The sequence below is a fragment of the Muntiacus reevesi genome, chromosome 21 (assembly GCF_963930625.1).
Source record: "Muntiacus reevesi chromosome 21, mMunRee1.1, whole genome shotgun sequence".
In the NCBI taxonomy this organism is placed as follows: Eukaryota; Metazoa; Chordata; class Mammalia; order Artiodactyla; family Cervidae; genus Muntiacus; species Muntiacus reevesi.
In genome coordinates this window covers 14,813,141-14,832,470 of record NC_089269.1, presented here as the reverse complement: position 1 = coordinate 14,832,470, position 19,330 = coordinate 14,813,141, and positions in this window count along the sequence as shown.

Below are 19,330 nucleotides of genomic sequence, written 5' to 3'. Positions count from 1 at the left end.
CTCAAGAAATAATCAGACAAATACAACCATGAGTTAAATTCACAAATAATTATGGAACAACAACAAAAGACTGTGGTTAGCACAATAAATGTGGCATAAAGTAATGTAGAAAATTAAAGAGAACACATCCAGTTTGGGAATAAAGAAAATCTAAAAACCAATTTCAGTTCAGTTCAGTCACTCAGTCACATCCGGCTCTTTGTGACCCCATGAACTGCAGCACGCCAGGCCTCCGAGTCTATCACGAACTCCCGGAGTTCACCCAAACCCATGTCCATCGAGTCGGTGATGCCATCCAACCATCTCATCCTCAGTCATCCCCTTCTCCTCCTGCCCTCAATCTTTCCCAGCATCAGAGTCTTTTCAAAGGAGTCAGCACTTCGCTTCATGTGGCCAAAGTATTGGAGTTTCCGATTCAACATCAGTCCTTCCAATGAACACCCAGGACTGATCTCCCTTAGGATGGACTGGTTGGATATCCTTGGAATCCATGGAACTCTGAAGAGTCTCTCCGACACCACCGTTCAAAAGCATCAATTCTTTGGTGCTCTGTCTTCTTTATAGTCCAACTCTCATGCATGTATCAATCTCTCTGTGTCACTCACTCTCCACTAGACATATATTATATTATATATTATTTAATATATACACATATACATTAAATAGGTTTTGGTTTCCATTGCAACAATTCTAATCCGTTTAAACACAAGTTTTGTAGGAATTAACAAATCAAGTCCTTATCTCCCTTAATCCCCAGATGATAAATTCAAACTTCCTGTTGATCATGCCTAATAAAGAATGCTCAAACTACCACACAATTGCACTCATCTCACATGCTAGTATAGCAATGCTAAAAATTTTCCAAGCCAGGTTTCAGCAATATGTGAACCGTGAACTTCCAGATGTTCAAGCTGGTTTTAGAAAAGGCAGAGGAACCACAGATCAAATTGCCAACATTGGCTGGATCATCAAAAAAGCAAGAGAGTTCCAGAAAAACATCTATTTCTGCTTTATTGACAATACCAAAGCCTTTGATTATGTGGATCACGATAAACTGCGGAAAATTCTTCAAGAGATGGGAATACCAGATCACCTGGCCTGCCTCTTGAAAAACCTGTGCTCAGATCAGGAAGCAACAGTTAGAACTGGACATGGAACAGACTGGTTCCAAATAGGAAAAGGAGTACATCAAGGCTATATATTGTCACCATGCTTATTTAACTTATATGCAGAGTACATCATGAGAAACATTGGGCTGGATGAAGCACAAACTGGAATAAAGATTGCCGGGAGAAATATCAGTAAACTCAGATATGCAGATGACACCACCCTTATGGAAGAAAGGGATGAAGAATGAAAGAGCCTCCTGAAAAAAGTGAAAGAAGAGAGTGAAAAAGTTGGCTTAAAATTCAACATTCAGAAAACTAAGATCATATCATTTGGTCCCATCACTCATGGCAAATAGATGGAGAAACAGTGGAAACAGTGACTGACTTTATTTTGGGGGGCTCCAAATCACTCCAGATGGTGAATGTAGTCATTAAAAGACACTTACTCCTTGGAAGGAAAGCTATGACCAACCTAGACAGCATATTAAAAAGCAGAGATGTTACTTTGTCAACAAATGTCCGTCTAGTCAAGGCTATGGCTTTTCCAGTGGTCATGTATGGACGTGAGAGTTGGACTAGAAAGAAAGCTGAGCACCAAAGAATTGATGCGTTTGAACGGTGGTGTCAGAGAGACTCTTGAGAGTCCCATGGACTGCAAGGAGATCCAACCAGTCCATCCTAAAGGTAATCCGTCCTGAATGTTCACTGGAAGGACTGATGTTGACTCTGAAAGTCCAATACTTTGGCCACCTGATGCAAACAGCAGATTCATTTGAAAAGACTCTGATGCTGGGAAAGATTGAGGACAGGAGAAGAAGGGGACGACAGAGGATGAGTTGGTTGGATGGCATCTCTGACTCAATGGACGTGGGTTTGAGTGGACTCCGGAAGTTGGTCATGGACAGGGAGGCCTGTGTGCTGAAATTCATGGGGTCGCAAACAGTTAGGATACAACTAAGTGACTAACTGAACTGAAGGGAACATGATCTTTCCCCCTCCTTCTGAGTACTATTGAAATCAGCATTTTTCCCACCACACTAGCTTAAAACTAATTTGTTATTATTAACTTTTCACTGTGTATGCTGACCAGTTGAAATTCACTTTTCACCTGTTACTCTCTATCTTATCAGTATTGGGCATGATCTCCCTGCTACATCTTACTGCAATGTTATTTCTCTCTAGCTTTTTAGTTCCCCTCAAATGTGTACCCTGGATGTAGCTGACAGAAATGCATTCAACCACCATTCAGCTTTTCAGTGTCCTGTACTAATTAAAACACCTCTCTGGGAAACTTTCACTACTCTTCTTAATCAAATGGAATCTTAAAGTATTAAGGATCTGCTTGGTTTATAACTCACTATTCTATCCGGTATCAACCACACTGTTTCACTTGCTTATTTAATCAATATCACCACCAACTATTTTTCTGCTGAAGGTAGCAAATGTGACTGGCCATAGCTTGTACCTCAGTTCAGTTCAGTTCAGTCACTCAGTCGTGTTCGACTCTTTGTGACAAAATGGACTGCATTAGGCCAGGCCTCCCTGTCCATCACCAACTCCAGGAGTTTACTCAAACTCATGTCCATTGAGTCGGTGATGCCACCCAGTCATCTCATCCTCTGTCATCCCCTTCTCCTCCTGCCATCCATCTTTCCCAGCATCAGAGTCTTTTCCAGTGAAACTGTTCTTCACATCAGGTGGCCAAAATATTGGAGTTTCAGCTTCAACATCAGTCCTTCCAATGAACATTCAGGACTGATAACCTTTAGGATGGACTGGTTGGATCTCCTTGCAGTTCAAGGGACTCTCAAGAGTCTTCTCTGACACCACCGTTCAAAAGCATCAATTCTTTGGTACTCCGTTTTCTTTATAGTCCAACTCTCACGTCCATACGTGACTACTGGAAAAACCATAGCCTTGACTAGATGTATCTTTGTTGCCAAAGTAATGTCTCTGCTTTTTAATATGCTGTCTAGGTTGGTCATAACTTTCTTCCAAGGAGTAAGTGTCTTTTAATTTCATGGCTGCAGTCACCATCTGGAGTGATTTGGAGCCCCCAAAATAAAGTCAGTCACTGTTTCCACTGTTTCCCCATCTATTTGCCATGAAGTGACGGGAACAAATGACATGATCTTAGTTTTCTGAATGTTGAGCTTTAAGCCAACTTTTTCACTCTCCTCTTTCACCTTCATCAAGAGCCTCTTTAGGTCTTCTTCACTTTCTGTCATAAGGGTGGTGTCATCTGCATATCTGAGGTTATTAACATTTCTCCCAGATATCTTGACTCCAGCTTATGCTTCATCCAGTCCAGCGTTTCTCATGATGTACTCTGCATATAAGTTAAATAAGCATGGTGACAATATACAGCTTTGATGTACTCCATTTCCTATTTGGAACCAGTCTATAGTTCCATGACCAGTTCTAATTATTGCTTCCTCACCTGCATACAGATTTCTCAAGAGGCAGGTCAGGTGGTCTGGTATTCCCATCTCTTGAAGAATTTTCCACAATTTATTGTGATCCACAGAGTCAAAGGCTTTGATATTGTCAATAAAGCAGAAATAGGTGTTTTTCCGGAACTCTCTTGCATTTTCAACAATCCAGAGCATGTTGGCAATTTGATATCTGGTTCCTCCACCTTTTCTAAAACCAGTTTGAACATGTGGAAGTTCACAGTTCATGTATTGCTGAAGCCTGGCTTGGAGAATTTTGAGCATTATTTGCTAGCTGTGAGATGAGTTCAACTGTGCAGTAGTTTGAGTATTCTTTGGCATTGCCTTTCTTTGGAATGAAAACTGACCTTTTCCAGTTCTATGGCTACTGCTGTTTTTCATATTTGCTGCCATATGCAGCACTTTCACAGCATTATCATTTAGGATTTGAAATAGCTCAACTGAAATTCCATCACCTCCACTAGCTTCGTTCATAGTGATGCTTCCTCAGGCCCACTTGAATTCACATTCCTGGATGTCTGGCTCTAGGTTAGTTATCACACCATCGTGATTATTTGGGTCGTGAAGATGTTTTTTGTACAGTTATTCTGTGTGTACTTGCCACCTCTTCTTAATATCTTCTGCTTCTGTTAGGTCCATACCATTTCTGTCTTATATTGAGCTCATCTTTGCATGAAATATTCCCTTGATATGTTTAATTTTCTTGAAGAGGTCGCTAGTCTTTCTCCTTCTACCGGTTTCCTCTATTTCTTTTCATTGATCACCTAGAAAGGCTTTCTTATCTCTCTTTGCTATTCTTTGGAACTCTACATTGAAATGGGTACATCTTTCCTTTTCTCCTTTGCTTTTGGTTTCTCTTCTTTTCATAGCTATATGTAAGGTCTCTTCAGATAGCCATTTTGGTTTTTTGCATTTCTTTTTCTTGGGAATGATCTTGATCCCTGTCTCCTGTATAGTGTCACAAACCTCCGTCCATAGTTCTTCAGGCACTCTGTTTATCAACTCTAGTCCCTTAAATCTATTTCTCACTTCCACTGAATAATCCTTAGGGATTTGATTTAGGTCAAGGTCTAGTGGTTTTCCATACTTTCTTCAATTTAAGTCTGAATTTGGCAATAAGGAGTTCATGATCTGAGCCAGAGTCAGCTCCCAGTCTTGTTTTTGCTTACTCTATGGAGCTTCTCCATCTTTGGCTGAAAAGAATAAAATCAATCTGATTTCAGGGTTGATCATCTGGTAGTGTCAATCTGTAGAGTCTTCTCTTGTGCTGTTGGAAGAGGGTGTTTGCTATGACCAGTGCGTTCTCTTGGCAAAAGGCTATTAGCCTTTGCCCTGCTTCATTCAGTAATCCAAGGCCGAATTTGCCTGTTACTCCAGGTATTTCTTGACTTCCTACTTTTGCATTCCAGTCTCTTATAATCAAAAGGACATCATTTTGGGTGTTACTTCTAGCAGGTCTTGTAGGTCTTCTGAGAACCGTTCAACTTCAGCTTCTTCAGGATTATTGGTTGGGACATAGACTTGGATTTCCTTGATATTGAATGGTTTGCCTTGGAAATGAAGAGAGATCATTCTGTTGTTTTTGCGATTGCATCCAAGTACTGCATTTCAGACTCACTTGTCGACTATGATGGCTACTCCTTTTCTTCTAAGGGATTCTTGCCCACAATAGTAAATATGATGGTCATTTGAGTTAAATTCACTGATTCCAGTCCATTTTAGTTCGCTGATTCCTAAAAGGTCATCGTTCACTATGCCATCTCCTGTTTGATCACTTCCAATTTGCCTTGATTCATGGATCTGACATTCCAGGTTCCTATGCAATATTGCTCTTACAGCATCAGACCTTGCTTCCTTTACCAGTCACATCCACAACTCGGTGTTGTTTTTGCTTTGGCTAAGTTTCTTCATTCTTTCTGGAGTTATTTCTCTGCTGATCTCCAGTAGCATATTGGGCACCTACCGACCTGGGGAGCTCATCTTTCAGTGTCCTATCTTTTTGCCTTTTCATACCATTCATGGGGTTCTCAAGGCAGGAATACTGAAGTGGTTTGCCAGTCCCTTCTCCTAGTAAGTAAGCTTACTTATTCTTAGTATGTAAGCTTGTATTTACTAGGTACTTAATACACATTTTGAGCTGAAATGAATATTAAACTATACTACTTGAAATTTTGAAAGAGAAAGTATGAAGCCAGTTGTAACAAATACCAAAATACATTTTAGTCTCTTAAGTATTGTATATAAAACAATGATAATTAAAGAATTGATTATATTGATGCCATTTTTCCAATTTTAATTTTATTCTCACTGATAATCCATTATAAGAATATAATTTACAAGAATAATGATAGCCTTGCTTTCCAGGAAAAAAATAAAATAAAAGGCTACCTGTATCCAAAGTTTCTTCTGTTCCCTTCAAATATAGAAGTTTTAGAAATGGAAAAAGTGTTCCTATTTACTACTTTGTAAAAAAGAAATTTTGTAACATTATCAACTCTAGGACAACTTGCCAAGTCCCACCAGATACTTCAGGAAAAGGTCAAAATTACATATACATTATTTTATGCTCCAATATTAGTAATAGATTAAGGGGAAGCAATTATTTAAGGGGAATAAATAGACTTTTTGAAGATCTCAAGTGGAAATACTGCCAAGGAAAAAAAATATGGGATCATAGAACTCTAGTAAAAGTGTCAACTTGCCTGTTTCAGTTTTTATACATTGGCTGATAGTTGTGCCAAGATATCTTTTCACAATGGAAAAGAATAAATTATGCCATCGTCATTTGAAATATATGTACCCCCACAGAGAATGCTTTCCTTTCTAGATCCTAGTATACTTTGGCCTCATTCAGCGCATAAAACATGAACCTGCCAAAATATCTTATGATTAGTAGAGAAGTAAGTATATATTGAGTATTTCAGAGGGAGTATTTGGTTTATTATTCAGAGTAAAGATTATATTTCAAAGAAAATCGTCTAATACTACAAACAATAAAATTATGATTGTGTATGTTATATATTGTCTTTTTGGAAGTAAGTAGCTTCATTTATTAGAGTAAAATGTTTAATTCTCTCTAAATATAATAAAAATTTTATGAGATTATTATAGCAACATAAAAAGGTTTTAGTTTATAATAAAATAGGCTCTGGTAAAAAAAATTTTTTCTGGATTCATGGATCTTAATCTTTTTAAGACATACTAATTAAATAACGATTTAATTGATAGTTTATATAGCCATAAACATCACTATTCAGTCATTCTTACATAGTCATTATAGGTAAAATGGGTGAGACAGATATAATAGGAAATCACTAGTACCTGAAGGTAAGATGAGATTATGGAAACTATTTTTATAACCCCTTATTGAAAAAGATTGTATATGAAGACAGAAGTCAGGAACAAATAGAAGTCTACACTAGTAGGGACTCTATCATAAGTAATGAGTAGGATTCCAGAATGAAGAGCTAGCATCAAGGAGAGCTCTATGGGACTCATTCATTCATTAATATACAAATATTTACTGAGTGCATTTCAATTCTCAAGGTAGTAGGAAAAGAATAGTAAATAAAACAACAAAAATGTGTTCTTACATGGCATCTACGACACTGAAGAGAAAGTAAGCAAGCACAGATATAGAATAGTATAATATCTGAGAGCAGTAATATTATAAAGAAATAGAGGTGGCTAAGAGGAATAACCGGTTTCTGTTGGGATTTATGAACTGAGAACGCTGGAGAGGATTGGAAGACTAGAGGAGAAAACAAAATCAGGCTATTTCCTTCCTGTTGCAAACAGTATTAGCTTAGCTACATTTTTCTTTTTTTTATCCTGGTAGTACAATTGAAATCAGCAGCAATAGTTGGAGCTGGTTTGTTGTCTTCCCAACCATCCAAGAATAGACTCATTAGTTTCCCTCAGAAACACTAGTACTGACAGCTAGCATCTTCTACCTGGTCCCATCCCAGCACTACCCCTCCCCTAACTTTAGGACACCAGGACCAGCCAAGCAAAGTCCTCTATAAGTCTGCATGATTCTTAACAGACTTACTCACTAAATAATTGTATAGGTTGCTCTGGTGAAAATAACTGGATTTTTTTTTAAAAAATTCTAGTACTTTGACCTATCAAATGATTTAATTGAAACTGTGGCAACTGAGGAAATACTTAGATATTAAAGCCAATTATCAATTGTGCTTAATCAAGGCTTTAAAAACGCTTAAGATCATATGTTTAATAAAGAAAATTTTCAATGATGTTTAAATTGTATTTCCCATTTGGTCAAGTTTTAAATAATCACTTTTAAGAAGAAAAATTCAGCTCTAAGAGATTGTAATTTGCATGCACATTTACATCATAAATGTTCTCATTCTCAGGTCAGTAATGAATGTCACTTCAGAAAAAATACATCCATTCTTAGTAAATCACCTGACTTTAAATGCAACTTAAGAAAGTGTGCATAATGTGCTTCTTAAGGTACTAATCCTTTAGTGGGTGAGCAGTGATTTGACAACTGAGATTACTTTTACCCGTGTTTCAATCCCAAGTTTTACACATCTATTCTATCCATATATTATAATTTCAAAATGATCATAATTCAGAATTTGACCAGAGAGAAGTAAGGTTAATTTATTTAAATGCATCAATGTGATCTTTGTTCAATGCAGCATATATTTATAAGGCCTCCTTAAGTTTAAGATATAAATTATGAATATTTTCTCCTTATTTGTTAATCAGATTCACCATAAAAATTTCTATGATGATTACATATTACAGTCAGCTCATTTCAGCCTATCAGTTGTGCCCAACTCTTTGCGACCCCATGGACTGCAGCACACCAGGCCTCCCTGTCCATCACCAACTCTCAGAGTTTACTCAAACTCATGTCCACTGAGTCAGTGGTGCCATCCAACCATCTCATCCTATCTCATCCCCTTCTCATCCCCTTCTCCTCCTGCCCTCAATCTTTCCCAGCATCAGGGTCTTTTCAAACGAGTCTGTTCATTGCATCAGGTGGCCAAACTATTGGAGTTTCAGCTTCAGCATCAGTCCTTCCAATGAATATTCAGGACTGACTTCCTTTAGGAGGGACTGGTTGGATCTCCTTGCAGGCCAAGGGACTCTCAAGAGTGTTCAACACAACAGTTCAAAAGCATCAATTCTTCTGTGCTCAGCTTTATTTATAGTCCAATTCTCATACCCATACATGACTACTGGAAAAACCATAGTTTTGACTAGATGGACCTTTGTCAGCAAGGTAATATCTCTGCTTTCTAATATGCTGTCTAGGTTGGTCATAACTTTTCCTCCAAGGAGCAAGCATCATTTAATTTCATGGCTGCAGTCACCAACTGCAGCGATTTTAGAGCCCAAAAATATAAATTCTGTAGTTTTTCCATTGTTTCCCCATCTATTTGCAATGAAGTGATGGGTCCAGATGCCATGATCTTAGTTTTCTGAATATTGAATTTTAAGCTAACTTTTTCACTTTCCTCTTTCACTTTCCTCAAAAGACTCTTTAGTTCTTCTTCGTTTTCTGCCATAAGGGTGGTGTAATCCTCCTATCTGAGGTTATTGATATTTCTCACAGTACTCTTGATTCCAGCTTGTGCTTCATCCAGCCCAACATTCCTCATGATATACTCTACATATAAGTTAAATAAGCACGGTGACAATATACAGTTTTGATGTACCCCTTTCCCTATTTGGAATCAGTCTATTGTTCCCCGTCCAGTTCTAACTGTTGCTTCCTGACCTGCATACAGATTTCTCAAGATGCAGTTCAGGTGGTCTGGTATTCTCATCTCTTGAAGAATTTTCCACAGTTTATTGTGATCCACACAGTCAAAGGCTTTCGCTTAGTCAATAAAACAGAAGTAGATGTTTTTCTGGAACTCTTTTGCTTTTTCAATGATCCAATGGATGTTGGCAATTTGATCTCTGGTTCCTCTGCCTTTTCTAAATCCAGCTTGAACATCTGAAATTTCATGGTTCATGTATTACTGAATCCTGGCTTGGAGAATTTTGAGCATTACTTTGCTAGCGTGTGAGATGACTTCATGTGAGATGAGCACAATTGTGTGGTAGGTGATCACATATTTATGACAACCCAATCATCAGTGTGAGATTATATTCAAATTTTAAGATCAAATTTTTAAAAAGTGAACTACTCCAAAATACAAGAAAATGAACCATTCCAAGACTTTCTAATATCTGTAAGATCATAAAAGAAGCTAATTCACACCAGCAAAGGTAAAAAAATTATAATAATAATTGAGATGACAAATATACTTTGGCCAACAAGACTTCAGTCTTCAACACAAATTGAACTGTACTAAAATTTAATTTGTAATGTAATGATTGCTGAAAGATAAGTACTTCATTTAAGCTATGTTAATTGACTACAGAATTTTGCCAGTAATCAAGTGAATAAATGAGTGATAAAGATATTTGTATATTACATTTTAATCTAAAGCTGCTTCAAAAACTTCACAAAGTATACATTTCTAAGTATTTTGTTTCCTAGAAAAAGTGTAATCAAATATTATAGCATAAACCACTTCAATAATATGAAGAAATATTTTTTCCTTACTTAGTTTTCACCTGTATCAGCCATCTGTTCATTTAAAATTCCACTCACATAGGCATTAGATGTTTTCCTCACAAGTATAAAGTTAGCAACATGTCATTATATTTTTTTCAGTTGATAAAACAAACCATGCAGCATATTAAAATTATAAAACATATTTCTTATCTAAAAATAATACTTGACATAAAGTATGATCAGGAACTCAACTTCACTTTACATATCAGGCAGACTTACCTAAATAATTGTGTGTGTGTGTGTGTGTGTGTGTGTCTGTAACATGTGTGTGTTGGATATTTCCAAAATATTTTGAAAACTCAAAATTCTGTGGTTGATTTTAATGATGGGTGAACTTTACAAACTTTACCATGCAATTTAGGTCATCTTCCTAAAATGGATAACAGTCGCTTTTTGCACATATGAGCTTAAGAAAATAGAAGCATGATTAAAATTATTATTTCCAAGACACAGAAGGAGCCCTTGAAACTTTGAATATACTTCCCAAGTCAATGCTTCCATCTGCTCCAGAATACCTCCGAAGTGTTTAACAAGACTGCGTATGAACCTCCATTGATAGGGAACCTTATCTTTCTAGCCAGAAAGTGAACGTGAAAGTCACTCAGTCGTGTCCAACTCTTTGCAACCCCGTGGACTATACAGTCCATGGAATTCTCCAGGCCAAAATACTGGCGTGGGTAGCCTTTCCCTTCTCCAGGGGATCGTCCCAACCCAGGGATCAAACCCAGGTCTTCCACATTGCAGGCAGATTCTTTACCAACTGAGCCACAAGGGAAGTCCATCTTTCTTGCCAGTCAGAGCACAATTTTACAAAACTGAAAATTTTAGAGCACTGGTATTGAATTATTACTTACAAACTTTAGTCATTCACCATGTAAATACATGTTGAGTTGAGTGAACTTTATTATAAATGTGGTGAATATATTTAATACCATGGTTATTATCCAGAATCCAAACAAATATGACAAGTCTATATGCTGATTAAAAAAAAAGCTATAAAACATTGAGCAATTAATTCTGATAATAAGTATTAAAGAGGTCATCCTCAAAAATGTAACTCTGAGGCAGAAATAGATGCTGTAATAGACTAAATTATATCTCTCTCAAAACTGGAATACTGAATCCCTAATATCCAGTACCTCAGAATTTAACTGTATTTGAAGACAGGGTATTTAGAGGTGATTAGGTTAAAAGGAGACTTTTTTTGGGGGGGGGGGTCTTTTAATTCAATCTAATTGGCATCCTTATAAGAAGAGGAAATTTGGACCCAGAGAGACAGCAGGGGTACCTGCACACACAGAAAATACCATGTGAGAACACGGAGAAGGTGGCTGTCCATAAACCAAGGAGAGAAAGGAAACTAAGCCCGCTGACACCTTGACCTTGTTTGCACCACCCAGTTTTATATTTCATTATGAAAGCCCTAGCTAATGCAGATATGTAAAAACAGAGAAAATAATTAAATTGATTTTTAAAGATTTGCACAGTGTACAAAAGTAAATCTGGTTGATCATTTGGCAATGTACTTCAAATTAAATTTCAAGTGTAGAGTTGGAAAACTAGTTGCATAATAGCGTGTTAACTCATGACAACATTGAGTCTTGTGTATTCTCATACTATCTAAAATTTATATGTTCATCATTTGGCACATAATTCCTGAGAACATAATGTACACAAAGCATATTTCTAGGCCTTGGGTGTATAGCAGTGACTAAGGCAAGAAAAGCTGGTATCCTCATAAACCTTACATTCTGGTGGGGGTGATGGTTAATAAATAAGCCAATGAATGTGAAAAGGTGATTAAATGTAATATGTAATATGCAATAAAATATGAAGGATGAGGGCATGGTTGGAGTACTATATTTTTAAAGAGTGGTGTTATGTGCTGGATTGTGTCCCCCACTAAATTCATAAGTTGAAATTCTATTTCCTAGCAGCTGAGAACGTGACAGTATTTTAAGATAGTAAAGTTAAAATAGGTAATTAGGGTAAGCCCTAATCCAATATGACTGATTTACTCTCTGGGGGAAAAAAAGATACATTTAGACACAGACATATTTAAAGAGAAGATGATGTGGAGACACAGAGAGGAGATGGCCATCTACAATCAGAGAGAGAAGTCTCAGAAGAAACCAACACTACCAGTACCTTGATCTCAGACTTCTAGTCTCCAGAATTCTGGGAAGTAAATTTCCTTTGTTAAACACACTCAGTTTGTGGTCCTCTATTATGACAGCTGTAGCAAACTAATATAGATGGTCTGGGAAAGGTTTCCTGAGGAGGTAACATTTTAGCAGAAAACTATGGCTGAAAAGCAAAGTACAATGTCCCTGAAAAGCACACATCTTTTAGCTGAAGTAAATTCCGCAAGATGAAAGAATAGGATAAAATCAGATAAGGAAGATAGGTAGAGGGAATATATTTTGGCCTGCAAAGCAGTTTACCAGGGTCAATGAGAAAGGAGAATATGCATTTGTTACCCAAAACATTCCTGTTTTCTCTTTTATATAGCACTAATCTGAAACAGAAAATTCAAAAACTGAATTTTTATCCACCAAAATCTCATTACAACCAGTGTTGTAGAGGTTGAAAGAAAATGAACATTCCCATTCATTGTTGGTAAAAATTTGATCAGTATCTATACAAATTTGAAAACAATACCTATTGGCACAACAGTCTCTAACACATCTTTAAGAATCTTCTACAAAAATGAAGACAAAACTACTGAAGGATATAAGTACAATAATATTTTTAATACTGCTGCTGCTAAGTCGCTTCAGTCATGTCCAACTCTGTGCAAACCCATCGACGGCAGCCCACCAAGCTCTGCTGTCCCTGGGATTCTCCAGGCAGGAATACTGGAGTGGGTTGCCATTTCCTTCTCCAGTGCATGAAAGTGAAAAGTGAAAGTGAAGTCGCTCAGTCATGTCTGACTCTTAGCGACCCCATGGACTGCAGCCTACCAGGCTCCTCTGTCCATAGGATTTTCCAGGCAAGAGTACTGGAGTGGGGTGTCATTGCCTTCTCCATTTATTATACTGCTGGTTACAAAAAAAAAAAAAAAAAAAAAAAAAAAACTGGAAAATATTAGACTAAAAATAGAACACCTTATAATATTTATAGGAACACCTATTAGTAAACTATCCAACAGAAGAAATCCATGGTTACAAATAGCTTGGTTTTTCTTTATTCTCAGAGTATAATTTCTTACCTTTAACTGTGTATGATATATAATAAACCAGAATGTGGTCCTTTATTATCTTTAAACAAATTTTGCTACATAATTTTATTTCTTCATGATAACACCACTGAGAATTACACACTGTCTTTACTGTAGAAACAAGACATAAGTGATATAAGATTTAACATGGCAAAATTACTGATTCTAAAACCTGTTTCACACTGGAAACTCATATGGATTTTTACAAATGCCAGTTTCCACATTTCATGCTAGACAATTATTAACAGTTGTGAATGGGGTTAGGAGAGATACATAGGCATTACTTTTTTGAAAATTTGCCTTATGTAAAAGCTATAATGTTTAGCTAGTTTTAGAACTACTGGTTAAACAACTTGATTATATGAAAATACAGAAAGGAAACCTTATTTAAAATGGATCTGGAAGCCCTGAAAAAAGAGCTCTCAAACTTGTACCTTCCATTGCAATCTGCAAAACTAGCAGGAAGAAGGAAGATAAGATAAGAATTATTTTGACAAACCATGACATTAATCACATGGGAATTTTATTTCCTGCATTTAAGAAAAGAAGATTCCTTCCTGCCCCAGCAACAAATCTCTAACCACTACTTGCAGCCCATGAGAAACTACCACAACCTTGGACTCTTATTGTTCTGCAATAAGCTTTTGTTCAAGACAACTCTTCCCAATTTCCTCTTGAATAAAGTGAAGTGAAGTGAAAGTCGCTCAGTCATGTCCAACTCTTTGTGACCCCATGGACTGTAGCTTGCCAAGCTCCTCTGTCCATGGAATTCTCCAGGCCAGAACACACTAGAGTGGGTAGCTATTCCTTTCTCCAGGGAATCTTCCCAACTCAGGGACCAACCCAGGTCTGCTGCATTGCAGGTGGATTCTTTACCATCTGAGCCACAAGGGAAGCCCCTGGTATCCTCTTAAACCTACTAAAACTAAGCCCTTCCCCTTTGATCTCCACACTTGCCCATGAGTCATCACAACTTTGTTGTTGTTTAGTCGCTAAGTCCTATCACACTGTTTTGAGACCCCAGGGATTGAACCTGCCAGGGTCCTCTATCCATGGAATTTCCCAGGCAAGACTACTGGAATGGGTTACCCTTTCCTACTCCAAGGGATCATCCTGATCCAAGGATTGAACTCTTGTCTCCTGCATTGCAGACAGATTCATTACCACTGAGCCACCAGGGAAGCCACCATAGTTTGTCTGCTACAAACTGCAGTTTTCTGCTATTCCCAAATAAACCCATTTTGCTGGTAAAATAACTGGCTGTTTCATTTTTAAGGTTTATAATTAAAAGGTCTTTATGTAGATGAGGCTAGATCAAGTAGACTTAAAGAATAAAATGCTTACCACATCAAAGTCCCACAAAAGATTAGTTTATCTTTTAAATCAATGTAAAACTTGAAATATGTTGGCTAGAGCTAACTTCAATTTCCCTCCAGATGTCAACACTTTAAAAAAAACCTGGATACATATAAAATAAAAAAAGCACATACCCAATACTTAAAGGAAGAAAATGAATTTACTTTATGCCAGAAATAAAGGGAAAACTCAAATATAACTTAATAAATAGTTTCAATTCTATAGTCGGGTGCAGAGACTTGGGCCCTGACCTCTGTGTGAAGACAGAAGACTTGGATTTGAGTCCCTGTGAATTAGGGAAATGGAATTAATAGCTATGCGTAAAGATGGAATTTTGAATGAGCTATGTTTTTAAGAAAAAGTATTAAGAAGTTCTTGACCCAGCAGCCTAGGTAAGTGCTCAGGGGAAAAATATGACAGAAAAAACAAGAAACAGGGAGAGAAGAAGAAAGGGAGAGAAAGATGAAGGAAGGAGAGAAGACCTGAGAGAAGTGAGTATCAGAATCATGATATTATAAATTAATATAATAAAAGAACTAGAGCCAGGAACCCTCAGAGGCATTAAAGTAGTCAAAGGCTTAATCAAACTCTAAGGTCATGTTGAAAATACAGAGGCACTGAAATACCTTGAAAGAAAATAAACAAAATAAAAATAACAATTCTTATGGTAAGATATATTTAATAAAAAGGAAATTATATCTAGAACTAAAGAGTGAAGGAAAGAAAAGTGAAAGTCACTCAGTTGTATCCAGCTCTTTGTGACCTCCATGGACTGTAGCCCACCAGGCTTCTCTGTCCAAAGAATTCTCTAAGCAAGAATACTGGAGTGGGTTGCCATTTCCTTCTCCAGAGTAAAAATCCTAAAAAACATGATTAGTAGAAATTTTGTAAATATGCTTTTAAATAAAATAAGAAGTAACTCTGTATTTAAACAAAAAACTACTGTTGGGAATTTTAAAACAAGGTGAAAACCAAACAGTAGACCCTTTTCCAAGTGAAACGGAAGAACATGATTAAAATTTCAAGTTTTCTAAGGCACTGTTATTGTTTGAAGAGGAAGATCAAGAAATGGATTAATTTTAGATATTTTTAGTCAAGGAAGCATGTTAAAATGTAACAATATATGTTAAAATAACATGAATACAATGTAAAAAGAAACAAAGATACAAAATCCACATAAGGAAAGAGAAAGAAAGAAAAAAATACAACTGTTATAAAGGAAAGCAAAACAAAGAGAATAAACCAAAAAAGGGATAATATTTGAAAACACAGACTAAGCACTCCATAAGATGGTGGGCAATAGTCCGTGTAACTTTATTCCTTACTAGACTACCAGTTTTTAAGGGTAATAATGAGGAAATAATCCAGGAGCAGCCTATGCACTTCTTCCAAAGGACAAAGTCTGGGGAAAAGTTGTGGAACGTCCATGCTCTAGAGTCCAGGCACATCACCCTCCCAGAACCTCCACATGTTTACCAACCCAAAAGAAATCTGGTATAGCATTGTATGGGCTTCCGCAATGGCTCAGTGGGTAAAGAATCTGCCTGCAATGCAGGAGACACAGGAGACTTGGGTATGATTCCTGGGTCAAGAAGATCCCCTGGAGAAGGAAATAGGAACCTACTCCAGTATTCCTGCCTGAAAAATCCCATGGGCAGAGGAGCCTGGATGGTGATATCCAATGGTTTGCAAAGAATCAGACAAGACAGAGCAACTAAGCATGCATTAGAAATGTCAGACTAGCATTAGAAATGTCAGACAAAAGAGAATTTAAGGAAATCAAAGATAAAGAGTCAATGAAAGTGTTAAAGTGTTAATTGCTTAGCCATGTCCAATTCTTTGCTACTCCATGGACTATGGCCCCCTGGGCTCCACTATCCATGGAATTCTCCAGGCAAGAATACTGTAGAGGGTAGCCAATCCCTTCTCCAGGTGATCTTTCTGACTCAGAGATCTAACCCCAGTCTCCCAAATTGCAAGAAGATTCTTTACCATCAGAGCGGCCAGGGAAGCCCAAAGAACTAATGAGTTAACATAAAAGAGAAATGGTCCAGAACAATAAAATGAAATAGGACACACTTGTTCTTAAAAACATAATCTTAACATAAAGGAAAATTACATATTGAGAAAAAACCATAGAGAAATTGCCAAATCCACATTCATTGTGCAGACTTTAAAACATAATTTTCAAAAAGATAAATTAGGAAAAAATAAATATATAGAAGATTCAGATAATGCAAAAAACTATGTATCATACATACATAAAGAATCCTGCATAACAAGAAAATAGTACTCTTTTTAAGAATCATATTGTAACACATATAAAATTTGAACTTCATTACACTACAATCTAGACAGCATATTAAAAAGCAGAGACATTACTTTGTCTAAAAAGGTCCATCTATCAAGGCCATGGTTTTCCCAGTGGTCAAGTATGGATGTGAGAGTTGGACTATAAAGAAAGCTGAGCTCTGAAGAACTGATGCTTTTGAACTGTGGTGTTGGAGAAAACTCTTGAGAGTCCCTTGGACTGTAAGGAGATCCAACCAGTGCATCCTAAAGGGGATCAGTCCTGGGTGTTCATTGGAAGGACTGATGTTGAAGCTGAAACCAATACTTTGGCCACCTGATGTGAAGGGCTGACTCATTTGAAAAGACCCTGATTCTGGGAAGGATTGAAGGCAGGAGGAGAAGGGGACAACAGGATGAGATGGTTGGATGGCATCACCGACTCAATGGACATGGGTTTGGGTGGACTCCGAGAGTTGGTGATGGACAGGGAGGCCTGACGTGCTATGGTTCATCGGGTCGCAAAAAGTCAGGCATGACTGAGTGACTGAACTGAACTGAACACTGCAAAACAGGTTTTAACAAGACCAAATTATTTAAATTATACAGACTATGTGTTACAGAGAAAAGACAATATAAAAGCTATAAACTGGTGGAGACTGCTAACTAAACTTCTATTTAAATTTTCCCCTTCTTTGGCTATCCAACTGAACTACGTTCATAACCTCCCTAGTTCAATTCAGTTCAGTCACTCAGTCATGTCCAACTCCTTGTGACCCCATGGACTGCAGCACATTAGTTTTCCCTTCCCATCACAACTCCTAGAGCTAATTCAAACTCATGGCCATTAAGTCGGTGATGCCATCCAGCCATCTCATCGTCTGTTGTTGCCTTCTCTCCCCGCCTTCAATCTTTCCCAGCATCAGGGTCTTTTCCAATGAGTCGATTCTTCATATCAGATGGCCAAAGTATTGGAGTTTCAGCTTCAGCATCAGTGCTTCCACTGAATATTCAGGACTGATTTCCTTTAGGATGGACTGGTTGGATCTCCATGCAGTCCAAGGGACTCTCAAAAGTCTTCTCCAACACCACAGTTCAAAAGCATCAGTTCTTCCTGTGCTCAGCTTTCCTTATAGTCCAACTCTCACATCTATACATGACTACTGGAAAAACCATAGCCTTGACTAGATGGACCTTCATTGGCAAAGAAATGTCACTGCTTTTTAGTATGATGTCTATGTTGGTGATAGCTTTTCTTCCATGGAGCAAGTATCTTAATTTCATGGCTCTAGTCACCATCTGCAGTGATTCTGGAGCCCCAAAATATAAATTCTGTCAGTTTTCCCATTGTTTCCCCATCTACTTGCAATGAAGTTATGGGACCAGATGCCATGATCTTATTTTCTAAATGTTGAGTTTTAAACCAGCTTTTTTCACTCTTTTCTTTCACTTTTATCAAGAGGCTCCTAAGTTCTTTGCTCTCTGCCACAAAGGTGGTGTCATCTGAATATCTGAGGTTATTGATATTTCTCCTGGCAATCTTCATTCCAGCTTGTGCTTCATCCAGCCCAGCATTGCTCAAGATGTACACTGCATATAAGTTAAATATGCAGGGTGACAATATACAACCTTGATGTACTCCCTCCCTGACTTAGAACCAATCTGTTGTTCATGTCCAGTTCTAACCTCCTAGAGGTGAAATATATAAAACCAGGTATCTAAATATTCAGCAATAAAATGTAAGCATAAATAGAAACTGTCATTTCCAGGTCTAGCCATGACAATTTTACAGGCTCCTATTGCTTCTGCTGACTGAATGCAGATTTGCATCAAACACTAAAGAACAGGGCTTCAACAGCACGTGAACCAAGAACTTCTAGAAGTTCAAGCTGATTTAGAAAAGGCAGAGGAACCTGAGATCAAGTTGCCAATATTCATTGGATCATAGAAAAAACAAGAGAATTCCAGAAGAACATCTATTACTACTTCATTGACTAGATGATATCCTTTGACTGTGTATATCACAACAAATTGTGGAAAATTCTTAAAGAGATGGGAATACCAGACCACTTTACCTGCCTTCCAAGAAACCTTTATGCAGGTTTAATAGCAACAGTTAGAACTGGACATGGAACAACAGAGTGGTTCCAAACTGGAAAAGGAGTATGTCAAGGCTATATATTGTCACCCTGCTTATTTAACATATATGCAAAGTAGATCATGTGAAATGCTGGGCTGGAGGAAGCACAAGCTGGAATCAAGTTTCCCAGGAGAAATATCAAAAACCTCAGATTTGCAG